Here is a 26,955-nt window from a genome sequence, read left to right as displayed (position 1 = left end):
CAGAGGAGGGGAGAGCGAGCGAGGAGGAGGAGCNCGATCGCAGGGGCCGGGGGCGAACGGGGCGAGGCACGACCCGGGGCCGTAGGCGGGCTGGCCTTTGCAGCGCAGTGGCCTCCAGACGACGGAAAGTTTTTGCATGCAGCCCTTCCAGCGTGTCCTTCCCTCGCCGGCTCCCTGTGGTCCACCGTGAGGCGTCCTCACGACCGAGTGAGGAGGAAGCTGGGCAGGTGTTCCCCTCCCCGCTCCCCGACGAGCACCCCAAGCCAGGAAGGGGACCTTGGTGACCTCTTCGCCCAGCCTCCGCTCCCTTCACCCTTTCTTCTCTGTCACGGTGGACCTTGGACCGTGGAGGATTCCGGGGATGCCTTTGGGAGCTGACCCCAATGGGTAGATGGAAGTGGTTCTAAAAAGGAGGTGAGTTTTGGGCGAGGGTAGTTGCCTACCCATCTCAGTGAGGCTGCGGGACCTGCAAAGCTCAAAACTCAGGGCCGCGGTGCCCCCACATTCCCCGTGCGATGCGTGTCTCGGGCTCTCAGGGAAACCACTGGGTAGACTTTGCTCCAGGATCAGGATAGAGGGAGAGCACCTTCCCTTCTCTCAGACGATGATGCTTGCTGGGCCAAGCCCCTGGAGCAATTTCCAGTGCTCCCTACGGTGGTGGTTCCAGGGTGGCCCGGATTAGCGCCTGCAAACCTATGGCCAGGAATCCGACTCCTGGGAGAATTCACTCCAGGCTTAACTCTGGCCAGTTAGAAAGGAAGCGTTACATTTCCTCTGGATTTGGGATGTTTGATGCTTTAATTGAGATTTCCCCTCTTCTCCCTAGGGGTAGGCAACAAAGGCCTTAAAAGGTCTTCTGGTATCTCTCTCTTTTTGAATATTTTCATTTACTGGGAATTACCTAAAATATGTGGACATTCCCCCACAGTCGATTTTTCATTTTGCTCCAGTACGCTTTTTTAGTTCTTACCACTCTGCTTCTGCCCCATGGCCGAGACGCAGTGATTTGAAGTTGCTCTGTACTGATGGAGTTCTGCCCTGGCTATGCCATCCAGTGCCCCTGCACTTGGCAAAGCCAGGGCCATGAAGGAGGAGCTGTGGATTGATCTCCACTTGTGATATTTGTGTGAATGGGCTTAACGTTTTGTCAGATCCAGACAAGTTTGATTTCCTCTGCTGCCTTTGGAAGGGTTTCTGCAATAGGAACCACTACGTGGCTAAAATGCCAAGGCGTGGAGAATTCTCATTTTAAGGATTCATAGTATTAACAAATATTTAGTATTTATTGACCTCTTATGTGCTAGACACTGTGGTATATCTTTCCAAATATGCATGCATGCATGCATGCATCCATCCATCTATCCATCCATCCATCTTTTCAACAAATATTGCCTGTCATGGACTAGTGTTTTCAACAGCGGAAGACAAATGAGACCTAGCCCTGTGTGGAGATGCAGTCTGGTGGTCTTTGTGGAAGAAGGAAGATGTGACACTTATCAGCCACTTGAGAAAACAAGTACAGTGACTGGGCTGGGGAAGTGAATGGTGTGCTTGCTGAGAGCGGTGCGTGTTCATAGGAGGAACTAAGATCTAGTTTGGAATGACCAGAAAACGTGTCACAGAGAAGATAGGATCTGCTGTGCATCTGGGACATTGAGCAGGACTTATTGTGGTATAGGTGAAGATTGGTCTTGCCGAGCAAAGGACAGTGATGGTAACCGAGGTTTCAAGCTGAGCACAGGCTTGGTGTGTTTGGGGTTAAATGTAGTTTACCAGGGATGGCAGGTTATTGTTGGGGGTTGGGATTATTGTCAGTCCTGGTCAAATCGTGGAAGGCACTGATTGAATGGCAGCCTAAAGGGTTTGGGTATTTTCTGACAATGGGAAGCCACTGAAGGGTCTTTCTGCAGTGTAAGGGTAAGTAGAAAGTGTGTCTTAGAAAGGCCGTGGTGTCCCGGATATACTGGATAGGGAAGCGGGTTAGAAGTAGTGCTGCAACATTCATGGGGTGGGGAACTTTGGTGGTTCCATGCAGGTGGAGAAGAGGGCACCTCATCCAAGGGTATGATGTATGGCTGGATTTGGGGAGGGAGAGAGCACAGAGGCATAAGTAATTAGATTCTGGAACATTTTTCCTTTCCCCTCTGCGTTCTGATTTGCCTTCCATATTTGGATTTTTTCCTCTATTCTGTGCAAAGGAGATGTAGTAGGTGGGCTCAAAGATGGCCACAGTGATCCCCACATCCTGGTGTCTATACCCTTGTATGATCCCCTCCCCTTCAGCGTGGGCCAGACCTCGTAATTTGCAGCTAAACAAATAGAATATAGCATAACAGATGGGGTGTCACTTCTGAGGTTAGGTTACAAAAAGACTGTGGCTGGGGCACCTGGGTGACTCAGTCAGTTGAGCATCCGACTTCAGCTCAGGTCATGATCTCACGGTTCATGGGTTCGAGCCCTGCATCGGGCTCTGTGCTGACAGCTCAGAGCCTGGAGCCTGTTTCAGATTCTGTGTCTCCCTCTCTCTCTGCCCCTCCCCTGCTCATGCTGTCTCTGTCTCTCAGAAATAAATAAAAAACATCAAAAAATTAAAAAAAAAAAAAAGACTGTGGCTTCTGTCTTAGTCACTCTTGCTGTCACTGGCTGGCTTTGAGGAAGACCACTGCCATCTTGTGAGCTGCCCTCTGGGGAGGCACACGTGGCAGGGAAGTGACGGAGGTCTCTGGCCAACAGTCAATGAGGAACTTGGGCTCTTGGTCCAGCAGCCCATGAGGTACTGAGTCCTGTCAGTAGCTGTGTTGAGTGAGTTTGGGAACATATTCTCCAGTCAAGCCCTGAGATGAGAGCACAGCCCTGCCCATGTGTGAGAGAGACCTTGGGGCAGAGGCATCCAGTCAAGTCATGCCTGTATTCCTGACCGCCTTAAACTATGAGATAATTGGTGTTTGGTGTTTTAAGTTGTTAAGTTCTGGGGTGACTTGTTACATAGGAATACATAACTAATACAGAATGGGTTGGGTGTAAAGTGTTTAGTATCATCCATGCCAGCTTTGTGGGACTGATTTACTCTAGTATCTCCTACATACGGAGTTTTAGAATTTACCTTTATCTCTGGGTATTCAGGTTTTTGCTATTTATTTATTTTAATTTTATTTATTTATTTTTAATATGAGAGAGAGCATCCGTAAGCAGGGGAGGGACAGGGGAGAGAGAAAGAGAAGGTGGGGGGAGGAAGAGAGAGAGAATCTTAAGCAGAGTCCACGTTCAGGCTCAGAGCCTGATGTGGGGCTCGATCCCACAACCCTGGGATCACGAGCTGAGCCAAACTGAGGGTCAGAGGCTCAACTGACTGAGCCATCCAGGCGTCCCAAGTGTTTCCTATTTAAACTCAATCACTATTTTATGGAAAGAATTCTACAATGACAAGGTCACGATGTAACTGTAGAAAACAAGTGTTCACCAAGAGCAAAGCTACCACACCGGTGGTCATTACAACCCTGCCGTCCATCCTTGGGGTGTGTGGACAGTAAAATGAGGAAGGGACTCAAGCCCAGTGGTTGGGAGCTTCCAGAAAATTCTTTCTCCTCTCACGGGAGCCATTTTCAACCACACAAAAACCCAAAAGTGGCTTATCATCAGGAGGAGTCAGGGTACCTCTGTCTAAGAAGAAATAAGGCAGTGGTTCTATATTTTAACATTAGTTTACTCCCCTAGCTGAGCCTCTCAAGTAGAGATTATTTCTGCACAGAACCCTGAAGCTGGTATGAGAGCCTAAATATCATTCCCTTCTAGCTGGGAGCATTTTCCTTTGTAACATAGGAAAGTATGGACTGGAATCTAAAAGTGGTTTAGCATCTCTACGAAATAGACATTAGATACATTGCCTGTTTAACTGATCATCACAATGCCGTATACATTATTGCATTTAGACTTCCGGAGCATAATTGCGGTTTCCACTCTCAGCCTCATGCAGTCTCTCCACTGACTATAGAGATAATAATACCAACTTTGTGAAACTCTAACCCACCTATGACTTTGTAACTGGATAACATGGCTGTCAATTAAATTATACCACCGGGAGCCAGAGAATGAAGGAAGCATTGCTCATGAAACTACTGGACTTTTATACTTGGCTTTAGATGAAAATTGAGGTCAGTTGGGAATAGTATTTGGGTCCACGTGGTGCATATATAGTATTATATACGTGTCTATACTTATGTATCAAATATATATATGGCAAATTTATTGCAGACTTGAATTCCTTTTGGTAGTAAAGAGTTGCAAATCTCGTTAGTGGCAACAAGAGTCTTATACATTCTTCACAGGTATAAACTGATCTGCAAAACAGTCATTTAAAACATATTAGTATAATATCGATGTGATAAAATCATCTAGCAAAGGTGTAACACCTTCTTCCCTTTATGATTAATGTTTGGGAAGATAAAAGGGGTGTAAATATTTTTATTGTTTTATTATCTTTCTTAGAAAAATAACAGGGGTTGGTTTAATTGAAAAGGAGACTCTTCCATAGACCCAATAAAGAAATCAGCTCAACAGAGATGACATACCTATTTAATTTGAAAACACCTATAATTTGAATAACACCTGGTTCTGGAGAGATGTGCATCTAATACGCAGCCTGCATTCGCTTAGTCTGATTCATGGGCTGTTTTCCCTCATTACTGAAAAGAGAGAAGGGGTAATATTAGCTCTCATTTGAGGATATTGAGCTCCTGCTGAGGTCGAGGCGCTGTGTGTGCACCCTCCCTACTTCCTACCTAGACCGTTGTTGGGAGCTCCCTGGAGGCAACGAGGGGGAAATGGCATTCCATTAAAATGAGGCATCCCTGGAATTGTTTGATGTTCTTTGTCTTAATTGAATCCATCTATCCCATCTGCCACTCTTCTCTCTAAATTTATTTCCCTCACCCACTCTCTCTGCAAATTGTAATTTGGGGGGAAATTTGTTACATACGTTGTTACGTTTTAAAAGGACTCCAGGCTGCATCTGGAGGACAGGTGTGCCGTCTCCCTGGCCTTGTTAGACAAGGCTGCCTGCCTCTTCCCTGCCCCTCACATGTTTCTGGATCAAAGAGGACTCAGATAAAAGACCCCCAGTAGCAACAGGAGTGGGAAAGAAAATAGGCATTCCGGGCTTTGGGATATTGGTTTCAGTATAAGGCCCTAGCCGTGTGTCTGCTCTGACTAAACATGGACTCCATTAACAAACAGAACTACAAAAACATAAAACTTGCATTCTGACTTTGGCTGAAAGTCCAAAAGGGGAATGTGTTCTGGGGAGGTAAAGCTGCCTTGCTACTCCAGGCAGATTCATGGGTGACTTTGATCTCTTAGGGCTTCCGGAAGCACTCTGATACTACAGGGTGAGGAGGCCTCTCTGCTCCCCACAGTGTGGCAGAGCCGGCCCCATTTCTACCCGTTGCTCTTTCTCAGGGGTTCCACAGGAGAGGAGATAGCGTCTCTTTAGCACTCTGGTACGATTCACTTTTGGCCCTTAACCTAAATAGAAATATGTACAAATTTAAGATTCCTGTCCACCCCTCCAAACTCACCAGTTAATGTAGTTGGGGAGGCAGTGCAGGGTGGAGGCCAGAGCACTGGCATGAGTTTGGCAGGTATAAAATTAGAATTGTTCTTCAGTCAGCATTTGCTTGAGAACCTTTCTTAATCCATCCTTACCTCAGTTTCCTCATCTATTAAATGGGTACCAAGGATCTTCTCTTCATATTGTTGTGAGGACTAAGCAAGATGTTGGGTATGAGCCCCCAGCAGAGGGCCTGGCACACAAAGGACAATGGCAAATGTTTGCTATGGTTATTAGTTCAGTTGCATTATTACATTATTGCAATTAATGCAATGATTACATTATTACATTGTGCAGACAGCAGCTGCCAGTCAGAAACAGGCTGACCCTCTGATGCTAGGGAATGCTTCTGACCATCCTTCTACTTGGAAAGGAAACTCCAAAGCCATCTTGAAAAAGAAAAGCAAAGCTGGAGGCATCACGATTCTGGACTTCAAGCTCTGTTACAAAGCTGTAGTCATCAAGACAGCACAAAAACAGACACAGAGATCAATGAAACAGAATAGAGAACCCAGAAATGGACCCACAACTATATGGTCAACTCATCTGCCACAAAGCAGGAAAGAATATCCAATGGAAAAATGGCAGTCTCTTCAACAACATGCAGAAGAATGAAACTGGACCAAATAAATTCAAAATGGATGAATGACCTAAATGTGAGACAGGAAATCATCAAAATCCTAGAGGAAAACACAGGCAGCAACTTCTTTGACCTCGGCAGTAGCAACTTCTTACTAGACATGTCTCCAGAGGCAAGGGAAACAAAAGCAAAAATGAACTATTGGGACCTCATCAAGATAAAAAGCTTCTACACAGTGAAGGAAACAATCAACAAAACTAAAAGACAGCCTATGGAATGGGAGATATTTGCAAATCACATATGGGATAAAGGGTTAGTATCCAAAATCTATAAAGAATTTTTCAAACTCACCACCCAGTAAACAAATAATCCAGTGAAGAAATGGGCAGAAGACATAAATAGACATTTTTCCAAAGAAGACATGCAGATGGCTAAGGGACACATAAAAAGACGTTCAATATCATTCGTCATCAAGGAAATACAAATCAAAACCATGATGAGATACCTCCTCACACCTGTCATAATGGCTAAAGTTAACAACACAAGAAACAACAGATGTTGGTGAGGTTGTGGAGGAATGGGAACCCTCTTACATTGTTGGTGGGAATGCAAACTGGTGCAGCCGCTCTGGAAAACAGTATGGAGGTTCCTCAGGAAGTTAAAAATAAAACTACCCTACAATCTAGCAATTGCACTACTAGATATTTACCCAAAGAATACAAAAATACAGATACAAAAGGCTACATGTACCCCAATATTTATAGCAGCATTATCAGCAATTCCCAAACTGTGGGAAGAGCCCAAATGTCCATTGACTGATGAACGGATAAAGATGTATATATATATACAGTGGCACATTACTCAGCCATCAAAAAGAGCGAAATCTTGCCATTTGCAAGGATATGGACAGAGCTAGAATGCATTATGCTAAGTGAAATAAGTCAGAGAAAGACAAGTACCATATGATTTCACCCATATGTGGCATTTGGAAAGGAAAAAATGAGGGAAGCAAACCACAAGAGACTCTTAACTATGGAGAATAAACTGTGGGTTGATGGAGGGAGGTTGGTGGGGGATGGGCTAGATGGGGGATGGGCATTAAGGAGGGCACTTGTTAGGATGAGCACTGGGTGTTATATGTAAGTGATGAATCACTAAATTCTATTGCTGAACCTGTGATTACACTATATGTTAACTAACTAGAATTTAAATTAAAATTTGGAAGAAAAAAAAGGAAACTAAAGCTTCTTTTCCTTTGTATGGGCCTACTGTCCTGCATCAACTGGTGGAAGCTTCTGTCAGAAACTTCTGCCTGAAACTTCAGTGGACAGGGACTTCAGGGCCTGGTGCATGTCCCTTTGTTCTGGGGAGGGCCCTACAAGACTTTTCTTTTATGCAAAAAAACTGCAGAATCCAAAGTGTGGCTGGAGGCAAAACTGTTTTTGCATGACAATGTCAATAGTTGTCTTAATAGTAAGCAGAGTGGGATCTCTGCAAATCATCCACCCACCACATCTATTTATTGTCTTTTATTTAAAAAATGTAATTCTGGGGGCGCCTGGGTGGCGCCGTCGGTTAAGCGTCCAACTTCAGCTTGGGTCATGATCTCACAGTTCGTGGGTTCGAGCCCCACATCGGGCTCTGTGCTGACAGCTAGCTCAGAGCCTGGAGCCTGTTTCAGATTCTGTGTCTCCCTCTCTCTCTGACCCTCCCCTGCTCGTGCTGTGTCTATTTCTCTCTCAAAAATAAATATTTTTTAAAAAATGTAATTCTGAATCCTCAAAATCACACACGAATGAATGTGTTCCCATGAGACAGGAAAACAGTAGTGATAAGGGGGAAATGCCCTTTGAATATTTCCTTCAAATGTGGTCCCTCCCCTGTGCCCGGACCACTCCCATCCCCCAAATCTGAAGGCAGTTTTGCCTACCATTTTCTAAACATTTACCTACTGTATACATTTATCATTACGGGCATAGATGATATTGCTGCATGTACATTCATATTTTCTTTTAAACACAAACAACATCATTTTGTAGAAATACGTATTTTATATCTTTGGTTGAGAAAGAAGCCTTGCATGAGCATAAATAAGATTGACAGGGGCAACAGACCATTTCATGGATATTTTTCTGCACATTTCACATATGCGATTGCATCTCATTATATATGGAAATACCTCATTCTTTTAAATTGCTGCATAATATTCCACAAAATGTTCCAGAGCCTGCCTGTCATCCTAGTGATAGACATGGAGGTTTCTGGTTTTACAAAACACAGGGTGGTCATCATCTTTATTTTTATATCTCCTTCCTGGGCACACGAAGGAGTCTTTCTACCCAAAAGTAGAATAGCTGGGTGTGTGGATTTTAAATTTTCATAGTCCTGCCAAATTGTCTTCTGAAATACCCAATCGATTCATGCTCCGACTAGCAGCGTAAGAATCTCACGCCCTAATTCATACCCATTGTCTTCAAACATTTAAATTTTGCCAAGATTAGGATAAAAAACCTTATTTAATTTGTATCTCCCTCACGTCTGATATATTTTTGAGCATTCATTTTTATGTCCACTGTATTTTCATGCTGTAAATTGCCATTAGTATCTTTTGATGATTTGTTACTGGTATTTTTAGATCCTTTTATTGATTTATAGGAATTCTCTCTACATTCTGGATTTAGAGATTTTGTCTGTTTGGAAATAATATAATTTTCCAGCTTTATGGTTTTCTTCTTTTAACCTCATGTGTGGCATCTTTTCTATCCATATTTTCCCCCCCCATTTGGTTGTAGTCAGATATATTAGACTTTCCCTTCAGGCCATTTGCATTTTGTGTCTTGCTTAAGAAGACCTTCTCTTCCCCAAGTCCATACAATATTTTCTTTTATGTTTTTCTTATCGCTTTACAGGTTTTTGTTTTTACATTTAGCTCTTAGATATTTTTGGTTAATGATGTGAGGTGAAAATTTTTATTTTTCAGCTTTTTTCCAAACAGTTACCAGTTTTCTCCAGGCATATATTGAATAGTTTAGCCTTTCCACAGAGATCAGTCATATACTCACTTCCCCTGTACGTGGGTCTGTTTCTGAGCTCTCTTTTCTGTTCCATTGCTTGGCCTGACATTTCCATACCGGTTCCACAGCAACTAAAAGTTGCTCTTGCTTTATAGGTGTTGATGTGTGTTAGGAAAAAAAAGTTTCTTTTCTACTATGGATTGAGAATACTCTGTCTTGGTCTGTTTGGGTTGCTATAACAAATTACCAAAGACCGAATGCTCATAAACAACAGAAATTCATTTCTTACAGTTCTGGAGGTCAGAAATCCAGGACCATGGTACTAGAAAGTCCAGGGTTCAGTCATGGTTTCTTGGTTCGTAGATGGTACCTTTTTACCACATCCCCACTTGGTGGAAGGGGTGAGGTAGCTCTCTACAGTCTCTTTTTATAAGGGTTCCACCTTCACGACCCAATTAATCTTCCCCTTAAGCCCCAAAGTCCCCACCTTCTGACACCATTGGCTTCAGGAGTAGGATTTCAACATATGAAGTTGTGAGGGAAACACAGTGATTCAGACCGTAACACTCTATCTCTTAAAAAGTGCTTTTCATTCCTGTGAAGTATGTTACGAGTGTCATTGTTCAACGTTTGTCATAGGACATCTCATGATGGAGACCAACATGGGCCATGTTAGGAAGATCATTGGAAACCTGGCGTCATGCCTAACTTTAAGGGTACCATAGAGATGGGCCCAATGGCTATAGCCATCTTGGACTCCTGGTGACAGCTTCCCCCAAGGTGGTTTTCCAAACCAAATATCTAGGCTTAGGAAACTGAATTGTTGAGAGATGTTCTTCCAACCAGGAAGGGCCAAAAAGGCCAACCCCTGTGGTTAGTGGTTGAGACTCTCTAGGGATATTCCCATGTGTCCGTCATCCCAGGGCAAGAAGAAGGAGCCATGGGCACAGAAGGCTGGAGGACAGGGAGGGAGCAGACCTGGGACCAGGGCTGAGCTCCTCAGGTTTGGGGAGCAGGCAGGTGAGAACCTCTTGCTGGCTGGGAACTGGGCCACGCAGCATCCAGCAGGGGAACCTCTCTAGCTATGAGTCTGGAATCCTTTAAACCCAGTAACCAGTCATAAGGTTTTCTGTATTGTCCTTTCTATCGCTTCCCTCAAGGTTTTAAATTACCTGGTCTTAGGTAGCTGTGTTGTGAAGAAATCTGGTTAGGGGCTTACACTTATATGGCAGCCATAGATCTAGGGTTGAAAGTTGCTAGCTTGGGGCGCCTGGGTGGCTCAGTCAGTTGAGCATCTGACTTCAGCTCAGGTCATGATCTCTTGGTTGGTGAGTTCGAGCCCCACATTGGGCTTGCTGACAGCCGGTCACTGCAGAGCCTGGTTTGGGTCTTCTGTCTCCTTCTCTCTGCCCCTCCCCTGCTTGCGCGCTCTCAAAAATAAATAAGCATTAAAAAAAAAGTTGCTAGCTCTACTTCCTGCCAGCCCTGTGTGGTAGCACCACCATCATTCAAGAGAAGATGGCAGTCCCCCAGCCCCAGGAGGTAGCCAGGTACAAAGTGAGCAGGGGGGTGCCTAGGCTGTGAGCAGCCCCCAATAGCCCCTAACACCTTTCTTTCAGTCCCAGCCCAGTGCCTTCAAAAGGAGGAAATCCTGAAAATGTGAGGCCAGAGTTTGTGTTATATGTATACACACACACACACACACACACACATTTATATATTATATATTTACTTATATATATATTTATTTAAAGTTTATTTATTTTGAGAGACAGAGACAGCACAAGTTGGGGAGGGGCATAGAGAGAGGGACAGAGAGGATCCCAAGCAGGCTCCTCACTGTCAGCATGGAGCCCAGTGCAGGGCTTGATCTCATGGATGGTGAGGCTATGACCCAAGCCGAAACCAAGAGTTGGATGCTCAACTGACTGAGCCACCGAGGCACCCTTGGGTTATATTTATATGACAGGAAATAGAAGCCTGGTATCTTTAAGTTCATAAGATAATTGCTGAAGAACATAGAGTAGAACCATGTGTCTGTGGCTGGGGGCCCTCTTGTTCATAGATTAATACTTCCCAAGAATGATACTAAGCCTATAAATTTAAATTTCCAAGTAGGCCAGTGTTTCTCAACCAGAGATGATCTTGCTGCCTCCCCCTCTCACTCCAAGGATATTTGGCAATATCCAGAGACATTAATTGTCAAGACAGGGGTGGGGGGAGGGTATACTCCTGGAATCTGGTGGGTAGAGGCCAAGGATACTGGTAAATATCCTGCCATTAGATGCATGGGAAGATTTATCTAGCCCAAAATGACAGTGATAGGATCCAGAAACCCTGATGTAGAACAACTAATTTCCAGTTTCCTTTTTTCTTCTTCATTTCCAGAGAATGAACATTTAACCCTCAGCAACCTCTTTGCCATCGTGGGCTTTTTTCCTCTCACAGACACCCAGTGAGAGTGTATGGCAGGGCTGTGAGACCCGTCATCCATCGCCATGAAGAAAATCCAAGGTGTTTTTCCTTTCAATGGATGAAACCCAAATTATGTTGTTGGATGAGTCCTATTTGCAGAATCAAAGGACATATAGTTCTTATGCAATAATCAAGTAATATGGTCACCTCTTTCTTACTCTGAATCCTTTTACAGACCATTGCTTACCTACTCTAATGGGAAATTTGATCAGTGCTAAGGCACCCATGCTAGAAAGCTCTTATTATTCCCAGCTTGTAGATGATGAAAGTGAAGTGCAGAGTGGAAGTAAAATAAAACACAGTTCCCTCCTTCTGGTTTCTTATATTCCAAAGTTATCAAACACCTGGCCATGACCATTGCATGTGCACTGTGCAGCTTTGCTGCATTTAAGGGAGTGCCATTCACAGCACCGACATTATAGATTTATTGTGAAAACTTTCTAGGCAGACAGCACAAAAGTGGCTTGTTCTAACAAAATCAGGACCATAAGACTATTTTGTAACGCATAGAAGTAAAGTTTCTTGGAGAAACTGAGTCTTCCCCTAATGCTCATGAAGGCACTAAATGGACTAGCAGAAAGGAAGGGGAGTTACTGAGGACTCTTTATAAACGTTAGCAGTTTCAGCTGGGAGTTGTACGAGAAATACAGTGTCTTGTGTGATGGAATACACAAAATGATCTTGGTGTCTAAATTTGGTTGTTCATACTACTGTCCTGGTGTAACTCATCATAAGCTTGGGTTGGAGGAGGAGATATTGACATGTATATCACTTTATACATTTGGCAGCAGGAGGTGCAAAGAGTGTCGTTTCAATTACGAATTGACCTATGATTGATTTAGCAACGTGTGTTTCCTAGTTTGCAATCGATGCCAAGGAATGGCAAGGGCTGGACTCTTAGGAAGGCGAGGGTACATGTTGGAGCACTGATCAGCTGATAAGCTCCATGCAGGCCCCATACAGGGCGAATCAAATCTAAGTAAAGTACTGGAAGGTCGGAGTGATAGTGTCCCATGCGTTAACAGAGCCTATCTGAGCTTCCGTCCTTTTGTAGCTATGGAGCCATCTTCCCCACACAGACACTACTCTCCAGCAAATTTGTTCTAACTTTGTTCTGAATCTTTAGTGTGTACCATTTCACGGTACTTTTAGGGGGGAAAAGACCTCACCAATCGCCTCAGTTGAAAAGGCTTTAATTTTTCCACCTATGCAAATAACCTTGGCATTCAGAGACTGGCTGATCAATAAAAAAAAAAATGGTCTCTTTTAATGCCTAGTAATTACTCAACTTTGGGTGGGAGGTGGGGCCTATGAAAGAATCACAACCCTCATTTTATGATTTGCATTAAGAGAGGTTGACAGCCTGGCCTTGCCTGGCCCCGTGCCAGGTGGCTGAGACTGTGAGTGATCGCCTTTGCAAGGAGCTTAGTCTAGTTTGAGGGAGACGTGTGTGCAATCAGTGATCGGAGAACAGGATATCCTGTGAGAAGGTGCTGTTCCGATGTGCAGATAAGAGATGTCGCAGGTGTCAGAGCAGGACAGGTTACTGGTGGCTGTGAAAGCTTGGGACAGAGCAGAAATTTGAGCTGGCCCTGGCAAAGACAGTGGGGCCAGGAGGATGGGAATGGCCAGTGTGCAGAGTATGGGTAGTGGACAGTGGCCTTCTAAAGTGAGAGCCTCAGGTCACACAGATAATTCCCTAAAATAAAGCCCGCAGTGGAAAGTAGGCAAGTCACGAGGGGATTTGGAATCAGGAAGGGTTTAAAAGTGTTACACAATGTTTCCAAGATTACAATCTACAGTATGAGATAACATGAGTATAATACTGTGTGTTCTGAGGCAAGTGGCATATTTCTTTGAGAAATGCTTTTTATCAAGAGCTAATCTCCAAAATTAGGGCTCTGTGGATCTGAATGAACCCATCAGGTGAGAAACGTGAACTTTTCAAGATTCTTTAGCCATCTGGCCGCCATGTTTAGAAATGGCACCCAACTGTACTGATAAAAGGGAACTCTGTGTTTGTGGTTTACACTAATCCTCCAAACGTGGGTCGCTTTCAAAGGCAAGTTCAACAGACTTTTCATTCGAAGTAGGCTGGCCACATGGCTGAGTTTGCCTGGAGAGTCCCGGATTATACAAAATTATTAATAGTGCCTTTCAGACTCAAAAGTGCCCTGGTTTTGGTGATAAATTATATGGCTATCCAAATTCTAAGTGATTCACCGTGGACTGCTTTTGCTTACTCTGAATCCTCAGTGACCAAAAGGGATGCTTCCAGCCCAAGGATATTGGACCACATGTGCATTCTGTCTTTTTGAAATGGTTGTATTTTTCCCCTTGCATACAAAGCAATTTTTACAAAACATTCCGAAGAAAAACAAGCAGCATAAATTAGTTATCACAAATGTAGAAATAAGTGTTAATATTTTGATATCTATATACCTGTTGATCTGTCTCATAAAGTTTGTTTATTTTGAGAGAGAGTAAGAAAGAGAGAGAGAGACAGAAACCCAAATAGGCTCCATGCTGTCAGTACAGAGCCCTACACAGGGCTTGAACTCATGAACCATGAGATCATGACCTGAGCCAAATCAAGAGTTGGGCACTCAACCACTGAAACCCAGGTGCCCTATCTTATATATATCATATATTTTTAAATCCCAATCTCCAAACTGACTTTACTCAGAGTAGCATTCCATATATACAGATATAGGATATAGATACCACATAAAATTACATGTTTAGAACTACATAGTAACAGTCAACAAATAGATGAAATCACCCTTAAAATTTTTTTAATGTTTATTTATTTTTGAGAAAGAGACAGTGTGTGAATGGGGGAAGGACAGAGAGAGAAGGAGACACAGAATCCCAAGCAGGCTCCAGCCTCTGAGCTGTCAGCACAGAGCCCAACCCGGGGCTCAAACCCATGAACCACATGATCATGAACTGAGCTGAAGGCAGCTGCTTAACCAACTGACCCACCCAGGTGTCCTGAAATCACCCTTTTAAATACTCACTTTTAAAGACTGCATTGTNGTAATATGGAAACCAACTTGACAATAAACTATTTTTAAAAAATAAAAGAATGGTATAGTAAAAAAAATAATAATAATAAAGACTGCATTGTAGGGATGCCTAGGGGGCTCAGTCAGTAAGGGTTCAACTCTTGATTTCAGCTCAGGTCGTGATCTCATGGTTTGTGAAACTGAGCCTGGAGTTAACTGGGCTCTGCACTGACAGTGTGGAGCCTGCTTGGGTTTGGGAGTCTCTCTGTCCCTCCCCCTCCCCCACTTGTGCTCCTGTGTATGTGTGTGTGTGTGTGTGCGTGAGCGCATACGCGCACTCTCTCCCTCTTGCTTAAAGTAGATACATAAACCTTAAAGAAAGACTGCATTGTATCCTAGTAAATGNAATGTTTACTGTATATAAATCTTTTCTCATATTCATAGTTATCTGGGATGCTTCTTATAAATGAAATTAACAAGTCAAAGGGCATATGCATTTAAAATTTGGAAATTGTCGGGGCGCCTGGGTGGCTCAGTCGGTTAAGCGTCCGACTTTCGCTTAGGTCATGATCTCGCTGTTCGTGGGTTCGAGCCCCGCGTTGGGCTCTGTGCTGACTGCCTGCTCAGAGCCTGGAGCCTGTTTCAGAGTCTGTGACTCCCTCTCTCTCTGACTCTCTCTCTCTCTGACCCTGCCTTGCTCACGCTGTCTCTCTCTCTCCTAGAAATAAATAAAACATTAAAAATTTTTAAAAAAAATAAATAAATAAAAATAAAATTTGGAAATTGTCAAACTTATCCAACATGTGTGAAAATTGCCACTCATGGCCTCATCTGTGGTGTATTGTTTATTCTTTTTCATCTTCCAGCCTGATAGGAAAGAAGTTCATCTCTTGTTTATTTCATTAAAAAAATTTTTTAATGTCTTATTTATTTCTGAGAGAGACAGTGTGAGCAGGGGAGGGTCAGAGAGAGAGGGAGATACAGAATCTGAAGCGGGCTCCAGGCTCTGAGCTAGCTGTCAGCACAGAGCCCGACGTGGGGCTCGAACCCACAAACTGTGAGATCATGACCTGAGCTGAAGTCGGATGCTTAACCAACTGAGCCACCCAGGCACCCCCATCTCTTTTTTATTTCAGTTGCATCTCTGATTATTGGTGATTCTTATTTCTTTTTTAATTGCTCACTTTTCTATCAGAGTGTTTGTCTTTCTCTTATTGAATTGTGAAAGCTCTTTATATATTAAATAAAGTAAACCTTTGTGTTACAAGCTGCAAGATATTTTCCTGATTTGCTTTTTGTCTTTTAACTTTATTTCTGGTAGATTTGTGTGTGCGCGCGTGTGTATGCATGGATTTGGAAGTCTTTACATTTTATATAGTTATACCTATCAGCCTTTTCCTTTATGGAGATATGTACTTTTTTTAAAGGACCAAGTTTTCAACAAAACTAACCTGAGAAGTTTTCATAATCTGATCTGATGTTCTCAAACCCATTGAGCTCCTTGTTTCAAACTTACCGGTGCAGGCACTGTATTAGATGAGGCATACTTCTATTTCCATGTCTCTGGTTCAGGCTATCTCCCAGAAGGGGTTTAAACACTTCACAGACCTCACAGATAAGTTACTGCAAGTAAGAACTGGCGATATGCATTCTTTTCCTCAACCGCAAAACAAGCCTGCCTCCCTTCACGAAAAGCTGTGCTGGAACTTAGAAAGGACTAGTTTGTTTAGATTCTTTGCAGAGTGAATCACTGCCCCACTGATATGCTTTATAATTGCCCTCATGTGTTCTCAAGAAAATTGTGGCATCAACCCCAGGTTCTAATTGCGACACAGACAAGGAAAGGCCATGGGCCTGTCATCGATCACCCGAAACAAGCAGCTTTCTGAGAACCGATGTCCCTGGGCCCCATGGGAGCCTTACTACTCTGGGATAAGGAGGGCACTCCAGGAAAACGCACATCTTGTTCTCAAGGGGATTGTTGTGGGCGAGCTTGGTTCTGGGGTTCTATGCTGGTGTGCTGGGCTGAACCACATTTGAGCCTCAACCCCTTCTTCACCTTTCAAGTTAGACCCGTATATCCTGCTCTCTCCTTGCCCCGCTCCCATGCCCGTGTGGCCCTCTCGGTGTTGATTCTAGGGAGCAGGGAGAGAAGAGAATCCTCTTCCACTTACAACCTCATGGAAGTCCATATATGGTCCTCAACCCCACTCTGCTTTCATCAAACATCCTTGCTGTGGGGTGCGGGAGGGGAGGTCCTGAGTACCAGCCAGGGTTGAGCATAAGATCGGTGATCAGCACTGCCATGATGATGAGATAGGGCGACCTTCCTCCATTCTCAGCTTGTCAGAGTTTTTCCCCTGCTGCTTAGCAGTAGGGACTCTGAGGGCCAGCCCAGATGTAATCTCAGGACACCAAACCCACCAACTGACAACTTCTCAAGAGAACCCCATCATGGTGGGAGTGTGGGGGTGGGGACCAAGGCCCTACATCGGTAGGCTTTGCTCTCTGATTTTGCCAAGGAATTATTAACAAGTAACACACACAATAACTCAAATAACTTGCTCCTATCAGCAGGGAACCAGGTTTATGAGGCCGCTCTGGGAGCCAGACCAGGGATTCAAAGATAGTTTTTACAATGGAATGACTCTATTATGGATTGGAGTGGCCCCTTCCCCAGAGGCTAAACGTTTATATGAAGTACATCCGGGAAAGACAAACTAATTTCTCTTCTGCCTAATCGGTGTCCTTTGGTCTCTCCCTATTCTCTTATCCAGTATCACAAAAGCCAAAGGATGGATTTGGCACAGCTATCCTCAGAGTGCTGAAGAGGAGAGACATCAAATGTGAGCAAAGCCCAAACCCCCTTTTGTGGGCAAGGCCCATTTGTAAATAATTTTAGTCTTGTTACCCATTCACTAGTCATCCATCCTACCCGAGGGGTACTGGCAGCATGCCAGATGGAGACCACTCATGAAAAGATGCCCTGGTTTCCACACCCATTCTGGCTTCTCAAGAATCTGCGACTTGGGCAAGCCAGCTATACTAAAGGAACTAGAGGCCCATTTCCTTCTTTTGAGGGCTGGGGTAAGGAATGGCAGGGCAGAACAACTTCCGTTTACTGAGCTTTCCTCTGTGGCAGGTGCCACCGGAGAAGTGGATGCGTGATGGGTCTCTTATCCTGCAAAGGCATTTCTCAGAGTTGCTAACGGCATCTGCAGGGGGCTGAGCGGTGGCCTCCAGAAACACTAGGTGCTCATCTCGGACACCGATGACTGCACTACCTCTGGTAGTAGATGCTAGAGTCTGGCAGGTGTGACTAAGTTAAGCATCTGGAGTTGGAGAGATTATCCTGGGTCATCCCTCGGGGCCCTAAAAGCCATCACATGTATCCTTTTAAGAGGGAGGCAGAGGGGCACCTGGCTGACTTAGTTGGTTGAGCGCTGACTTTGGCTCAGGTCACAATCTCCTGGTTGGTGAGTTCAAGCCCTGCATCGGGCTCTGTGCTGACAGCTTGGAGGCTGGAGCCTGCTTTGGATTCTGTGTCTCCCTCTTCTCTCTAACTCCTTCCATGCTCATGTTCTGTCTCTCTCTGTCTCTCAATAATAAATAAATGTTAAAAAAAAAAAAAAGAGGGAGGCAGAGAGAGATTTTACAATGACACAAAAAGGAAAGACGATGATGTAAAGATGGAGCAGTTGGAGGTGTGAAGGCATGGGCCATGAAGGCTGGAGTGACATAGCCCGAAGCCGAGGAATGCCAGCAGCCACCAAAAGCTAGAAGAGGCAAGCAATGGATCATCTGCTGGAACCTCCTGAGGGTGCTACCTTTCTGACACCTCGATTTGGGACTTCTGGCCTCTGGGATTATGGGAGAATAAATTGTTGCTGTTTTTCTTTTTTTTAATTTTTAATGTTTCTTTTTGAGAGAGAGAGAGTGTGAGTGTGCAAGGGGCAGAAAGAGAGGGAGACAGAATCTGAAGCTGGCTCCAGGCTCTGAGCCATCAGCACAGAGTCGGATGTGGGGCTCGAACCTACAAACCGTGAGATCATGACCTGAGCCAAAGTCGGACACTTAACCGACTGAGCCACCCAGGTCCCCAAAGTGTAGTTGTATTAAGCCCCCAAACTTGTGGTAATTTGTTACAGTAGACCCAGGAAACTAATGAAACATCCTTGCAGATAAATTGGGGATAAGAGGCTAGAGGACAGTTTTCAGGTAGGTGGAGTCACAGGTATCTGACTATGCTGGTTTATTCATTCCCACAGCAAATACTTATTGAGGGGCTACGGTGTTCCAGGAATAGGAGACAGAGCATGAATAAGGCTGATGGTGTCCCCACTAACCCTGGGATAGAGGGAGGAAACAGGTAATAAAGAGGTAAATAAGAAATATAAACCAGGTAAGGGTCTGACTTTGGCTCAGGTTGTGATCTCATGGCTCATGAGTTTGAGCCCCACATCGGGCTCTGTGCTGACCACTCAGAGTCTGGAACCTGCTTCTGATTCTGTGTCTCCCTCTCTCTCTGCCCCCCCCCCCACTCTCTCTCTCTCTCTCTCTCTCTCTCAAAAATAATACAATTTTAAAAACATTAAAAAAAGAAATAGAAACCAGGTAACTTTAGTTATCGATAAGGACTTTAAAGAAGACAAAACAAGGTAATGTCGAGTTGGGGAGGGAATTATTTTAGACTGGGCAGTAGGAGGGCCTTTCTGATAAGATAACCTTAAAGCTGAGCCCTGAATATCAAGAAGGAGCTACCATCTGGACAAAGCTTTCCAAGTGGGGAGAGTTGTAAGTGCCAAGGCCCTGAGGTAGGAATGAACTTAATGTGCTTGAGTTTAATTGTGCACAGAAAGACCAGATTCATCCAAGTCAACGTGGAGAGCCATCTCACAGAGGGCTACAGGTTGGAGACTCTGTCCTATGCAATTTTCTTTGTTTATAACTAAATTGGAAGTAAACATATAAGTAATATTAATCAGGTGTGAATAACAGAAAGCTGGTAGGACTTATATTTGGCTAAATGCCAGGGATTGGGTTTTAAAACGGGGGCACCTGGGTGGCTCAGTCGGTTGAGCGTCTGACTTCGGCTCAGGTCATGATCTCACAGTTTGTGGGTTCGAGTCCCGCATTGGGCTCTGTGCTCACAGCTCAGAGCCTGGAGCCTGCTTCGGATTCTGTGTCTCCCTCTCTCTCTGACCCTCCCCTGCTCATGCTGTCTCTCTCTCTCTCTCTCAAAAATAAATAAAACATTAAAAATTAAAAAATAAATAAATAAAACGTTTTGGCAGGTGTGAACAAAACTCTAAGGACAAAATATGACAGGGACAAAATGTGAACCCCTGACATGAGGCTCAAGAAACTTCTTTGCCTCAATCAGTACCTGTGTGAAGGCCCTAGAGCTCAGTATCAGCAAGTAGCGTAATGGGATGACTGTAAAAAGGTGAAACGCTTTTACAACTTTTTAAAGAATGGAGTACAGCTCAAGAAAGGAGGGGGCCACGGGTCTGTTTCTGGTGTACTCAGTGGTACCACATTTTATGGGGGTCACAGAAACCATTCATTCATTCATTCAATTAATAAATGTTTAGTGAACACCTTCTATGTATCCAGCACTGGCTAGGCTGTGGGGAAACCACACTGAATAGGACAAAGCATTTGCTGATCTCAGAGAGCTTATATTCTAGGGAGAAGAGAGATACTATAGATTTAATTATGTAACTGTGATCTTTTCCTCTGAGTGAAATTTTTTCAGATTATTTTTTTAATGTTTATTTATTTTTGAGGGGGAAAGGGAGAGCACGCATGTGCTGGGGAAAGGCAGAGAGAGAGGGGGACAGAGGATCTGAAGTGGGCTCTGCACTGACAGCACAGAGCTCGATGTGGGGCTTGAACCCACAAACTGTGAGATCATGACCTGAGCTGAAGTCAGGCGCTCAATCAACTGAGTCACCCAAGCGCCCCAATTTTTTTTCAGGTTATAAACTGTGGTAACAAAATCACAAAATCAAACTTTACCAAAATATATTAACAAAAGAAAAATCCTCTGTTAACTCATCTTCCTTCCCCAGAGATAGAGCCACTGTCAATAGATTGGTACATTTTCTCCAACTTTTAAAAAATACACCTGTCATATATTTTAAAAACATAAAAATGGAACCATACTTTTTAATGTTTTTCAGCTTGATATATCTTAGACATCTTTCCACATGAATACAGGGAGATCTACGCAGTTCTTTTAAGTGGTTGAGTAATACTCCATTTCATGAATGTATCACAGTTTAACTAGCATCTTATTGATAGGTACAGGTACTGCTTCCACTTTTCACTATTATAAACAATGTTACCATAACATTTGTTCCACATAACCTTTTACATGAACTGGTGGGAATATTTCTTTCTAAAGGATAAATTCATGAAAGTAGAAATGCTGGGCTAAGAATATGAAACATTTAAATAATAGCTGTTGCCATATTTCCTACCTTTCAGGTGGTACCTGAATGAGCGCAAATCAGAGTACATGTTTTCTTGCAGCCTCAACACAGGCTTTTATCAATGATCCTATTCTTTGCCTATCTGATAGGCAGAAGACAATACTATCTTGTTTGCATGAGCCATATTTGGTCTACCACTGAGATGGTGGGTCTACAGGGATGTGTAGATCATCAGTGTCTGTCAGAGAGTCCAGAACTGCTGAGGGGTGAAATTCCCCAGGCCTAGTGTGTCGTGGGGTGACCACAGCATGCCAGGTGGTTCAGGTGGCAAGTGCAAAGGCCCTGTGGGGAGAGCGTGCCTGGCCTATCAATAGGACTGGAAGTCTTCCCAAGGGAACAAAGAGCAGGGGGTGAGAGGTAGAGTGAAGAGGAGGCAAGGGCCAAACCTTGCAGGGCCTTGGGGTTCATCTTACGAGTTTTGGTATTTATGCCAAGAGAACCAATGGAAGCCAGTGGCAAGTTTTGACATGATCGGACAAGCATTTTAAACAGATCTCTCTGGCTGCTGTGTAGAGAACAGATTCAGAGGCAGAGGGAAGGTGAGGTAGCTCCTTGGCTTTGGGGTAAGAGATGGTGGTTGTCTACCCGGGGTAGGGGAGGGGGGGAGGTGGACTAGGGTGGAGGCTCCGGTGGGGGCTATCGAGGAGAGAGTGGGTGGGCTTCAGAGTGATTTAGGCCCATAGGATTTGCTAGGAATTGATGGGAACTGAGGCCAGGCTGGGCTTAGGTGGGGAGGGTGGCATCCTGGAAGACTCGCAGGTGTGTGGGAGACACCGGCAGTTGTCACGAGGATGACGAGATGTCAGAGGAGCTGGCGAGGATCAGCCCGAAAAGTGAAGATCCGGAGGAGATGGCTGCTTTGTAGAGCGGTCCCTCTGCCCCAAGTTTCTCCCATGACTCCGCGAATCTGCCACGTTGGCCACAGCCGGCTGGCGCAGGGAGAGTGCCTGAGTCACGGCCACGGTGTGATCTGCAGCGCAGGCCGCCCCTGGCGGGGACAGTGCCACATGGAACTGACGACCTCCTTCAGAGAGTCGAAAGGACCCAGGCGATTGAAGCATTTGGAACTAGAGGCATTAGAAAGGTCACACGAGGAGAGGGAGAAAGCAGAAGCCACGAGGAAGGAAAAAGAGCAAGCAGGTAAGCAGGGATAGAACGGAGGCAGGAGCATGGAGCCCAGAGAGGACTGGAGGGGCGCCCCCGTGTGGCCTGGGGGACCAGCCAGGCTGGTGGGCGCATCAAGGCTTGCTCTTCCAGCTCTGAAGCTGATTAGTGGGCTGATTAGGTCACGGCAGTGACCTTCCCAAGATTCCATTCTGTCTCCTCAACTATGAAGTAGATGCCATCCTGTTTTCTTTGACTTGCTGTGAGGATGAAAGATGCACACAAGAGAGGGAAAGGAGGTATTTGCAACACATAAAACCGCTAGAGAACCAGTGGCTAGGCTTAAATTGGGAAAAACCTCCTACAAATCAGTACGAAAAAAGCCCATGAACAAACAAGCAAAAGACTTGAGCAAGCGCATTCTGGAAGAGAACAGCGCATGGCTCCAAAAATATGAAAATACAATCAACCTCATTAATAAGGGAAATACAGCGAGATTCCATATGCAACAACACAGATGAATCCTACAAACACAATGTTGAGCAAAAGCAGGAAGATGGAAATGAATGTATGGAGTAGGAATCAATGTACTCAAAGTTCTAAAAAAACTAGGCATTAAAACCACAATTACATCCTACATGTGCATATGAGGCTGGCAAAATCTGACCAATCTGATAATTCAAGTGCTGATGAGTAAGATGGGGAGAACCGGAAATCTAAATGCTGCTGGTGGGAATGTAGGGTAGCATAACCATTTTGGAAAAGCACTTCAGCATTATCTAGTAACCTGAAAACTTGCATCTCGCACCACCCAGCAATTCTATTCTTGGATATATGTATCTCCGAAGAACTTCTCATATACACTGGAGCATACATACAAGCTTGTCTATAACTTTCTTCATGGCCTCATGCTGGAAACAGCACAAAGATCCATCTACTATAGAATGAATAGACAGGTTGTGATATAGTCACACAATGGAGTACTATGCAGCACCAGAAATGAACTATGCTATGGGGAATAACATGAATGAATCTTACAAACACAATACTGAACAAAAGAGAGAACACATTGTATATGATTTTGCTTTAACATTTAAAAATTGGTAACGCTGAACTGTATATAATGGAGTTTGTGTTGTGTGGCATATTTTATTGACCAAACTATAAAGAAAAGGAGAGAAGCGATAATCACAAAGGGGACGGGAAGGTTCTGGGACAGGCAGCAATGATACTTTAGGCAGAAGGATTCTGCAGTGCTCGAAGGTATTCTATTTCTTGACCCTGGAGGTAGTTATGTGAGCATTTGCTTTGTGACTGTTCATTATGCTGTACATTTGTTTTGAACACTTTAATCTAAGAGTATTTTATTTCACAATTTAAACAGGTCTAAAAAAAAGATAACTAATGCTTGTAAAATGCTTGGCATGGTGCCTGGCCCATATTAAGAGCTCAACAGATGGCAATTTTATTTACTGTTATAACCCAGTTGTTAGAGTGCATTGTATCCTAAGCAACCTTCCAGCTCCTGGATTGAGCACTAATCTCCAGGAAGCCTGGCTTTGAGGTGGAGATTCTAGACTCCTCTGTTTCCCAGAGTGGCCTCCAAATAAATCTCGTTCCGACAGCACTTCTCAATGGGTGTGTGATGGTTTACTGCATTGCCTCGAACTTTACCAAAGCATGCTGCCAAATTTTGGCAAGACGTAAAACATTGTTGTTGTTTTTTTAGTGTCTCTGTTGGTGTGCAATCCCAGAAAGTGAGACTGCTGAACTGAGCACTACGTGATGTATACAAGGTCAGAAGTCACAGACAGAACCTGGTGGCAAGCTGGTACCAAAGAAATGAGAACACCTGGGAACTTGGCTCGCTGAGACTCAATCAAGGAAGTAGAGTCACACCCCAATCAACAGGGTTGATTCAGGTGAATCTCAGGACAACTGTGGATGCTATTTAAATCCTTCAAGTGTATGGCCCTCTCAAACCCAGTATTCCACAGAAAGGTTGACAATCACTTGTTTAAAGGAATCTGAGAATGACTCCGTGCAAGCCTAATAATGGAATCACCTTTCCATAGTTATTGGAATGGTTATTGTGTCCAATAGCTAATTATAATAACAGCTAATTTATAAGCTGTGCTAATCATAAGCCAGGCATTGTGCTAATATTTCATCCTCATTTCCACCCTGGGAGGTAGATGCTGTCATCATATGGATATAGCTGAGGCACAGAGGAATTCAGTAACTTGCTGAAGGACACACAGCTGCTGAGGGCTAGGGCCAGGAAGGAGGATCATTCTTATTCTCTGGTTCTAGAAGGAGGGCATAGCACAGTGTTTAGAAGTTAGGTGGAGGCAGGTTTTGCTACTGATGAGCAGAAATGTCCTAACTGTGAAAGAGGGAATTTTAGGGCACAAATTCTCTCTCCAAGCCAGAGACAGCAAGATGGTTTATCAAATACATGTTAGAAGAGATTCCTGCACTGGTGGGCACATTGGACTAAATGCTTTCCAAGGTCCTTTCTAAGAAGCAAAAATTTTAAGTTTGGGTCTTGGTAGAGCTTCGAATAGGGAGCTGCATTCCATGCTTATTTTCATTTAAAATATGAACCTCCCAAGTTCAGTGCACACCCTGATGTGTAAGCTACACTTTCATGTGGATGTTCATGAACTTCCTCAGAACTGATGAGGCACAGTAAAATGATTTTCCCTATGGGGTTGTTCTTTTTGAGTCTTGGAGCTGTCAGTAGTTGTAAAGACGCTTTCTGACCGGCAATGAGATATCTTTCTTAGCTTTAGAAGAGAAAGGATTTGCATTCAACGTTCTCCCACACTTAGTTCTTTAATTTCAGACCAGAGGTGCTGATCTTTACATAGGGACTTTCCTGCCGCACCTCCTACAGTCGTGGCATAGTGTGGGGACTACGTGTGTGGCATTCACAGTGGCATTGGATAACATCGGGGCTGTTTAGAATCTGCCCTTTAGACTGAAATGATATGTCTGGCTTTGTTTCCAGGGTTACAGAAACTTCTTCTATTTCCATGACAGTGTCCAGTGGAGACGCATTACCAGACTGTGCTACCACCCTCCAGGATAATGGAGGCATACAGTGACATCCCTACCTGGAGCTGGCTTTGATGGAGCCTTTGCGATTACCTGGCAAAACCGACCTTATTTTTTCAGACAGTTTTAGGTTCAAAGAAAATGTAGGAGCAAGTACAGCGTTCCTAGAGACCCCCTACCCCCATACGTGCACATCCTATCTCACGTCCAGTACCCTCTACCAGAGTGGTACATTTGTTACAATTCATGAACCTTTGCTGACACATTATTGCCATCCAAAATCCACAGCTTCCATTGTGGTTTGCTCTTGGGACTGTACATTCTGTGGGTTTGGAGGAAGGTGTAATGAAATGTATCCACCCTTATAGTATCATGAAGAATAGTTTCATTGGCCTAAAAATCCTGTGCTGGTGACAGCAATAATTTCATTGGCCTAAAAATTACCCCTGGCCAGCCACAAATCTTTTAACCGTCTCTGCACTTTTGCCGTTTTCACGGTGTCACATAGTTGGAATCATATGGTATGTAGCCTTTTCAGATTGACCTCTTTCACTTAGTAATATGCACTGAAGTTTCCTCCATGTCTTTCTGTGTCTTAATAACTCCTTTCTTTTTAGCACCAAATACTACCCCACAGTTAATGTAGCTATTCATCTACTGAAGGACATTTTGGTTGCTTCCAAGTTTTGGCAATTGTGAATAAAGCTGCTGTAAACACCCATGTGCAGGTTTCTGTACAAATAAATTTTCAATTCATTTGGGTAAACACCGAGGAGCGTGACTGCTGGGTATTTGTAAAGGGTGTATCTTGCTCTGTAAGGGAGTGCCATGCTGTCTTCCCAAATGGCTGTACCATTTTGCGTTCCCATCGGCAATGAGTGAGATTTGCTGTTACCCCACATCCTCACCAAGATTTGATGTCATGTTCTGGATTTTAGTGATTCTAAGAGGTATATAGTAGTTTCTCATTATTGTTTTATTTTGCAATTTTCTATTGATAGAAGATATTGAGAATCTTTTCATATGCTTATTTGCCATTTGTGTAGCTTCTTTGGTGAGAGGTCTGTTCCCATCTTTTGCACATTTAGGAAATACGGTTGTTTGAGTTCTTATTGTCGAATTTTAGGAGTCCTTTGTATATTTTGGTTAATAGTCTTTTATTTTTTTATTATTTTTTAACATTTATTTATTTTTGAGGGACACAGAGAGACAGAGCTCTGAGGCAGGCTCCAGGTTCCAAGCTGTCAGCACAAAGCCCCATGCGGGGCTCAAACTCACAGACCGTGAGATAATGACCTGAGCCAAAGTTGGATGCTTAACCGACTCAGCCACCCAGGCGCCCCATTTGTTAACAGTCTTAATTTTTTTTTAATGTTTACTTATTTTTGAGAGCAACAGAGACAGAGCATGAGCAGGGAAGGGGCAGAGAAAGAAAGGGAGACACAGAATCCAAAACAGGTTCCAGGCTCCAAATTGTCAGCACAGAGCCCAACACGGGGCCCGAACCCATGAACCGTAAGATCATGACCTGAGCTGAAGTCAGATGCTCAACCGACTGAGCCACCCAGATGCCCCTAACAGACTTTTATCGGATGTGTCTTTCACTAGTATT

The 26,955-nt window shown here is 44.1% G+C and overlaps 1 long non-coding RNA gene across 1 annotated transcript; it reads left to right on the top strand.

The window, feature by feature from the left end:
- The first annotated feature begins 38 nt into the window (after window positions 1-38).
- On the top strand, window positions 39-26,053 carry LOC144217407 (uncharacterized). Its single transcript, XR_013330901.1, has 3 exons — window positions 39-414; window positions 24,013-24,205; window positions 25,297-26,053. It is a non-coding gene; the product is annotated as an uncharacterized LOC144217407 (long non-coding RNA).
- Window positions 26,054-26,955: the final 902 nt, after the last annotated feature.

This window comes from Crocuta crocuta, unplaced genomic scaffold (assembly GCF_008692635.1).
Source record: "Crocuta crocuta isolate KB4526 unplaced genomic scaffold, BGI_CrCroc_1.0 scaffold396, whole genome shotgun sequence".
In the NCBI taxonomy this organism is placed as follows: domain Eukaryota; kingdom Metazoa; phylum Chordata; class Mammalia; order Carnivora; family Hyaenidae; genus Crocuta; species Crocuta crocuta.
Note: the sequence above shows the minus strand (reverse complement) of the source record. Positions and strands in the feature narration are given on the sequence as shown.